Genomic DNA, 8,193 nt, shown 5'->3' with positions numbered 1-8,193 from the left:
TATAGTCTAGTGTGCTGTCTCACGGACTGCTGATTGGAGTTACATTTGCAATGAAGTTTATAGTAAAATCTGCTACAATTTCTTTGTAGGAGATGACTCTATCGGTGCTGGATAGGATGACCCTCTACAGTCAGCAGCAGTATCGACAAGATGTTTTTCCTTATGCAGAGACACTAGAAGATGTCAATAAATCTGTCAGTCATGCTGCATTCAGACAATTTACCATCTTAATGCATGGGAAACTGACTGCTGGAGACAGAAGAACTGTCCCAGCATGTTGTGTTAAATTAATAAGGGAGAAGTTTCCTAGTCCTTAAGGCCACTATACAGGCTTCGTACCTGGTGAAGGCCCAGTGTTCTAATTATTTTGCATATTTATGCCCCCCCCCCTTCGAAGAAGAGGGGGTATATAGTTTTGCACATGTCGGTCCGTCCACCAGATGGTTTTCGGATGATGACTTAAGAACGCTTAGGCCTAGGATCATGAAACTTCATAGGTACATTGATCATGACTGGCAGATGATTCCTTTAGATTTTCCGGTCACTAGGTAAAAATTCAAGGTCACAGTGACTCGAAACAATAAAATGGTTTCCAAATGAAAACTCTATAATAATTAAGCCTATGATCATGAAACTGCATAGGTACATTGATCATGACTGACAGATGACCCCTATTAATTTTCAGGTCACTATGTCAAAGGTCAAGGTCACAGTGACAAAAAATGTATTCACACAATGGCTGCCACTACAACTGACAGCCCACATGGGGGGCATGCATGTTTTACAAACAGCCCTTGTTGCTATTCTTTTTCATTTATCAGACATTGAACTTTTCTTAGTTTTGATTATTTTTTGTTCTGGATGCTTTTTTGAAACATTTATATTTATGCAAATCATTTGAATTATACTTAATCATTTGAATTTTTCAGTTCTATGCATTTTGTTTTGAAATACCATTTTGTGTGAAATGTGCTAGTTTATTATTAAAACTTGCTCAGCAGTTTTTACATTTGTATGCTTACTTTGGTGTCATTTGAATGAAATACCACAAGTACTCTGGATTGTAAGATGAAAAAAATAAAAGAAGCAATGACATATTTCTTAAGAATACTATGTAAATAAACTAATTGAATATCAAAATTCATTTCTTGTATACTTATTTTATTTTCTTGTTTGAACTTGAATAGTTTGATTTCTACACTTTTTAGCTCACCTGAGCACAATGTGCTCATGGTGAGCTTTTTTGATCGACTTTTGCCCATCGTGCGGCGTCTACATTTGCCTTGTTAACACTCTACAGGCCACATTTATTGCCCAATCTTCATGAAATTTGGTCAAAAGATTGGTCTCAATGATATTTTGGATGAGTTCGAAAATGGTAATGTTTGCTTGAAAAGACCGTTCATAAAAAACAGTCAATAGTGTATAACCTGTTTGTATTTTTATTTTTTATATCATTTGCTTTTATTCAATTTTAAGTTTGCATTTTGATTTTTTATTATGCCCCCTTCGAAGAAGAGGAAATATGTTGTTTTGCGCATGTCGGTCGGTCTGTCGGTCCGTCCACCGAATGGTTTCCGGATGATAACTCAAGAACGCTTACGCCTAGGATCATGAAACTTCATAGGTACATCGATCATGACTCGCAGATGACCTCTATTGATTTTTAGGTCACTAGGTGAAAGGTTAAGGTTACGTTGACTCGCACAGAAAAAAAGTTTCCGGATGATAACTCAAGAATGCTTACGCCTAGGATCATGAAACTTAATAGGTACATTGATCATGACTCGCAGATGACCCCTATTGATTTTCAGGTCACTAGGTCAAAGGTCAAGGTGACTCGACACATTTAAATAGTTTCCGGATGATAACTCAAGAAAACTTACGCCTAGGATCATGAAACTTCATAGGTACATTGATCACGACTCGCAGGTGACCCCTATTGATTTTCAGGTCACTAGGTCAAAGGTCAAGGTCACAGTGACAAAAACGTATTCACACAATGGCTGCCACTACAACTGACAGCCCACATGGGGGCATGCATGTTTTACAAACAGCCCTTGTTTATTTTTATATTGAGTCATTTTGTTTCACACTTGATATTTTGTTAGATTAGGTTTCTTAAAATACATTTCAAACTATGACATATGCTAATGCATGAATAAACATTTAGAAATCAATTAAAAAGCAACAAGTTGCTGTTGAAATTAAAAAAAAATATTATCTTTTTATTGTTCAACCATGTTTTGTATCTTGTGTGCTTTCTTTATGTAGTAACCTGTGCAGACTGTCTACATTTTAGCTCAGCCGAGCCTTTCATATCTATTTAATTGATATACAATTGAGGTATTTTATTCAGTGTGATAAGAACTTGTTCCATGCATGGAAGTTTGAAATGTTCTTTACAAATTTTGTATTATATTCATCTGGTGTCAGAAAATGGATCGAACTCAATACATGCACATAGATATGTGACAGGAGTTGAGAACTCATTGAAGCTGGTTCGAGTGTATGATGCTGGCATTTAATTATTTAGGTGATTTGAATTTTAAATGAGTATGGCCATTAAACAATATTAAATGTTTATGTGTAAATAGAACACTGAGGCATATCTGGATACACTATCACATTCATAGTATAGATAATTAAAGAGGAAACTACTCTCGAGGTCAATTATAAGAGGCTTAGAGACATTGACTACAATGGTTTATTAAATACAGGTAATAAAGAAGACAATGAAAAACACATATCGATAATCAAACAAAAAATGAAACTTTTTGTAAGAAAAATTGTGTTCTTTACATGTTTAACAAGAAACCGTCGTAGACTGGTGAGGTTCCCCAAATTTTTTTTTGTCACAATATTGCACTATATATTCAGATAAAAGGAAACGTCTTGAGGGGCATAACTTTGGACAAAAATTATAAGATGGATGGATTAAAGCTTCATTGAATTCCAGTCAGTAGTTGGGGAGAAATAGTTCGGACAAGAATTGCATTATATGTACAGTTTATAGAAAATTTCAAAGGCCATAACTCTGTGAAAAATCATCCTACCTTACCGGCTGATAATATGCACATCTCCTGTTGGTAGTGAAGCTTCCCATAAAGTTGCATTGAATTCCCGTAATAAGTTGCTGAGAAATAGCTCGGACAAGAATTGCACTATATGTACAATGGAAAATTTCAAAGGGCCATAACTCTGTGAAAAATCATCCAACGAGAGCCGGCTGATAATATGCACATCCCTTCTTGGTAGTAAAGCTTTCCATAAAGTTTCATTGAATTCCAGTAATTAGTTGCTGATAAATAGCCCGGACAAGAATTGTACTATATGTACAATGGAAATTTTCAAACGACCATAACTTTGTGAAAAATCATCCGAAGAGGACCGGCTGATAATATGCACATCTCCTCTTGTAAGTGAAGCTTCCCATAAAGTTTCATTGAATTCCGGTCATTACTTTCTGAGAAATAGCCCGGACAAAAATTGTGCACGGACGGACACAGGGACGGACGGACGAAGCGGCGACTATATGCTCCCCCCAAAATAAATTTTGGGGGAGCATAAAAATGTATTGACAAAGATCGCACAAAATATATAAAAAATAAAAAAATACAATTATGCTAAATTCAATATTAAAACTTCCTGAAAAATGTCATTGCATTGTACAACCAAGAGCATTCATTATTTATACCATAATATAAGATTGTACATTTTCAAAACACTTCTAAAATTATATAAACATTAAAGATGTGAAACTTAATAGTTATCTAACAAAGATAACTTCTGCGTTCAACTTCAAATGAATATCAAACACGTCTTGGGCAACAATTCATGTTTTTCGCTTTTCTCAATCTAGATACATGCTGATCTTTAAGTATTGATGTAGGTGGAGGGGTGGCAGGGACTATAGTTGATCTAATTCTTTTGGGGTCTTCAGGCAGCTGTTCACATTTGCCACTTATTCCTTTCTTGCCTATGGTGAATCCATTTATAACTTCAGTGATCAAACGGGTTATGTATGTTTTTTCACAGGTCTTGTGCTCCAATTACCAGCAGCTTTTGAGTACACTCTTTTTCTCATGAAAGATTATTTTATAACTAACATGATGTTTGAAAAAATGAAATGACAATTGCTAAAACAAAACCGAGAATTAAGATCTATAGACAATATATATGAACTCTTTAAAGCTTATTACTTCTCTTAAATTTGGTTGTTTTGACCTTTGACCTTGAAGGATGATCTTGACCTTGACCTTTCACCACTCAAAATGTGCAGCTCCATGAGATTTACATGCATGCCAAATATGAAGTTACTATCTTCAATATCGCAAAAGTTATGGCAAACAAACAAAACAATATACAGGGCAAAAACAATTATATAAATACCTCTCATTTCCTTCTTAACAGGACGATTCAAGTGTTTTGAATAATCTATTGCTGCTAACTGACACCTGCATCTATAAACAGCATAGCTGAAAAAAAAATTAGAAATGAAACTCAGAAAATATCATGCAACTCATCATGTGAAAATCTGCCTTTAGGACTTTGATATTGTTACACTAGATATGAACTAATTCAACACCAATGACTTGACATATTCATAATCAGAATTCATTTCTTGATGAACTACTAGTTGTTTAAACATCCTGTGAGCAAATACAAAACTCCTGTTCGTAAATAATTTTACTATCACATGATGAAACAAGAGCACCGCATAACGGGTGCCACGCTAGGCTTCGAAAGCTTGTCAGAATATCTTTTTTTAGAGGTCACAGTGACATTGACCTTTGACTTAGTGACCAAAAAATGGGTGTGGCGTGTAGAACTCATCAAGGTGCATCTACATATGAAGTTTCAAAGTTGTAGGTGGAAGCACTTTGATTGTAGAGAAAATTGTCAAAGTTTTAGCACGACGCCGGCGGACGACAGAACAACGACGAGCTGGCTGTCGACACGACAACGACGAGCTGGCTATGACAATACCTCGGGTTTCTCCGAAAACAGCCGAGCTAAAAATATATTCATACTTTAGTCATGCGGGCAGTTTATAACGCGACTTGTCACAAAGGGTACATCATTTTTACATTATTAAAATGTAAATTCTCAAAAATAAAGAGCATAAATTCCTTTGTTCAATGAGCATGTGTTCATAAAATAAAAAAGAAACACTTTAACAAGTGTATTTTTTTAAACATTGAACTTTTTATTTACCTGAAAGCATTTCGCTTTGGTTCGGAGCATATCCTGGGCACCCGTATTACCGGTGACGTAAGCATTCATTTGTAAATAAATACTATTAAATGCAACTTCCGTAAAAAAAACTTCATGTTATTATCAGAATCATTCATTTTTCCTCAAGTGAACATGAAACGTACCTTATATTTCAACGAAAACTCATTTTAATCCATCACAGAAGAAGGTCACTGTCCGCCATTTTGGTTTCTACTGTTTACTTCTATTACCGGTGATGACATAGTTTTCACTCAGACACAACACATTTTTAGAAAATCACAGTTTACTCAACTAAACTTCCGTACTGTTGAATATATACAAACAATATATCAAAGTTTACAAAATTTTAAGATCAACAGGGTTAACAGGGTTGAAATATTAATTTCAAATATTCTCTTCATTTGTTTTGTTTTCATGTTATTATTTCCTTTTAACTCATGGTGTTGACATGGTTTACTTATTAAGCAGTGATCCAGTGGCCAGTCTAAGAGTTTAAGTCAGTTAAGCATGTGATTATCATATGTCAAGTTTATGTAATTGTTCAGTCAGGCTTGACCAGTGATTTTCCCGCCCTTTCCTTAGTCTACTGGTCACTTCCAACTTGGACACAGACCTGTTCACACCTACTTTTAATATATATATATTTATACCACGAGAGTTGCTATTATATAAGGTAAGTTCTATTTCTACCTTTTGCATTTACTCTTTCTTGTATTTGCATGTGATATGTTTTATATATTTGTTACTTTGCATATAATAACATAATGTCTGATATCATGTTTTTATATGTTTCAGAGACATGGAATTCGTATATAAATCGACCAGAAAACAATTAGCACTCATTTTCACAATGAGGACACAGGAATGTAGAATTTTTCCGCAAACACCGCACTGGAGTACAATATTTTGATGAGTCCAGTGGCTGCATTTGTCACATTTACCCCACTGAATAATTTCTAGTGTGTATATTAAGTTTGTTGCATCTGGTGAAGTGTTGCCACATACACAACACGGAGTGCTGTCAGCTTCATCATCAGTCAGTTCGGAGTCTCAATCATCAATGTGAGGAGCATTAAGTCCAGAGGTGCTTGGTTGTGGTGACGCACTATGTTTGTTGGAATGTAAGAGCGTTTTTGTTCTTTTGAACCTTAACTTGTTTTTGCCATTGTTGTTTTCTTTGTTGTTGTGACAACATCTATTTTCTTCAGTGTGCTTTCTTTTGATGGTGACATCAAATAACCAGTGACAGATGGTTGTAATTTTTCTTTTATGTGGCTTTTCAATAACTTTTGTAATTTTTCTTTTTTCTAAAAAGCTTTCTGTTTTGTTTTCAGGAATGACTACAGCCTGTGTATTGGTGTAAATAATTGATTGGGCTGTCTTAGAAGGGAGAATCTGGTTCCTCTGCACAGGGTAGACACCAGCTTTTTAATGAATATATGAGATTTTTTGGAGTAAGACCCTTGTTATATGCTTTACTTGACAATTCAGCAATATTCAAACGGGTTACCCGAAGACCAGGATTGTTTCTCAAAAAAGTTTGACATTCACTGTAAAAGACACTTTTTAAAGGTCCGAAGCAGCCAACGTCCAAGGATTGCGTGACATGAGAGGTGTGGGGTGGTAGTACAAAAAATATCACATTGTGCTCTTTACCCCAATCTCTTAAAGTCAGATTAACATGTGATTTGTGTCCATCAAAAAGCACTAACAAAGGAAAGCCATTGGATGGAGCCTGTTTAAGAAAACGTGTGTTCATATACTGTAAAAATACAGTTGAATTGGACCACCCACTTTCTGTGACACTACCATTTGCACCTGGACAACAGCCTTTCAACAACTCATCATTCCAGCGTATACCAGGAAAAATGTAATACGGTGGAATTCGACTCCCAACAGCGTTACCAGATGCCATGATGGTGACTGTTTTACCACGATTTGATGTTATAGCTTGTGGTTTAGTGTTCTTTACACATATAACATTCTTAGGATTATGTTCCATGAGCAATCCTGTTTCATCAATGTTAAAAAGATTTTCTGTTTTTTCTGTTAAATTATACTTGACTAAAACAGCATTGAGTTCATTGAAGTATTTATCAAGGACTTCATTTGAAGTGCATTTGGCACGAAGTTGTGACAACTTTTGAGGCTTTGCCAATGTCAACTGTTGACGACGTCTCTTGAAACTTTCAAACCAGGAATTACCAAAAGGGGGATCTGTTGGCACTTTCCGACCAAGAGACACTGCACAATCAGTTGCATTATTGATAAATTAAGCCCGGCTATACCCGTAACCAATACTAGCCATGTATGAAACATGCTCAACAAGTTCAACCTCTTCACATAATGCCAATACAGGGGATGGACCAGAATTGATAAGAAATTTATCTATTTCTTGTACAGGTTGCAGACCTAGAGTTCTGTCCCTTAAAGTACTTTCAGGTATACCATACGTTTGAGCAGCTTTCCTGACTGAAGTGTTATTTTCTTTAACTTGTTTATATGCCATAAACAACTGATTCGATTCATACTGACGCTTTGTCTTCTTCACAGGTGAGAACTGAAACTAAACAAGACAACATACTTTTAACTAACCTTCAAATCTTCGGTAGAATAATCATTTCAATAAGTAGGATCTTCATGACAATTGAGAAGTTTCGCTCAGTAATATGTACATCAGGGTTAGGGAAAGGCGCACCTGTTGTCTACTATGTAAACATTTGTAGACGGACTTTACAAAATGATAGTTTTCATGCGATAACTGAATGATCAACCAGATTGCGTGTGTAAATAACGAAAAAATACATGGGCATTCGTGTTTTAATACCTACTTACCCGAAGAAGACATTATTTAGAGGATTTTTCGTTTTGACAGCTACCGGCAAAAATAGTAAACAGTCTCCGACGGAAGTTGTAAATGAAAATGAGCGTGCAGTGACGTAGTAGCGTATTTAC

At 35.6% G+C, this 8,193-nt stretch overlaps 1 long non-coding RNA gene across 1 annotated transcript; it reads right to left on the bottom strand.

The window, feature by feature from the left end:
• Window positions 1-3,568: 3,568 nt before the first annotated feature.
• LOC127863445 (uncharacterized) lies at window positions 3,569-5,473 on the bottom strand. The gene is made up of 3 exons (XR_008041058.1): window positions 5,382-5,473; window positions 4,393-4,478; window positions 3,569-4,082 (listed from the first exon to the last, which is right to left on the bottom strand). It is a non-coding gene; the product is annotated as an uncharacterized LOC127863445 (long non-coding RNA).
• Window positions 5,474-8,193: the final 2,720 nt, after the last annotated feature.

This window comes from Dreissena polymorpha, unplaced genomic scaffold, assembly GCF_020536995.1.
Source record: "Dreissena polymorpha isolate Duluth1 unplaced genomic scaffold, UMN_Dpol_1.0 chrUn008, whole genome shotgun sequence".
Lineage (NCBI taxonomy): Eukaryota > Metazoa > Mollusca > Bivalvia > Myida > Dreissenidae > Dreissena > Dreissena polymorpha.
Note: the sequence above shows the minus strand (reverse complement) of the source record. Positions and strands in the feature narration are given on the sequence as shown.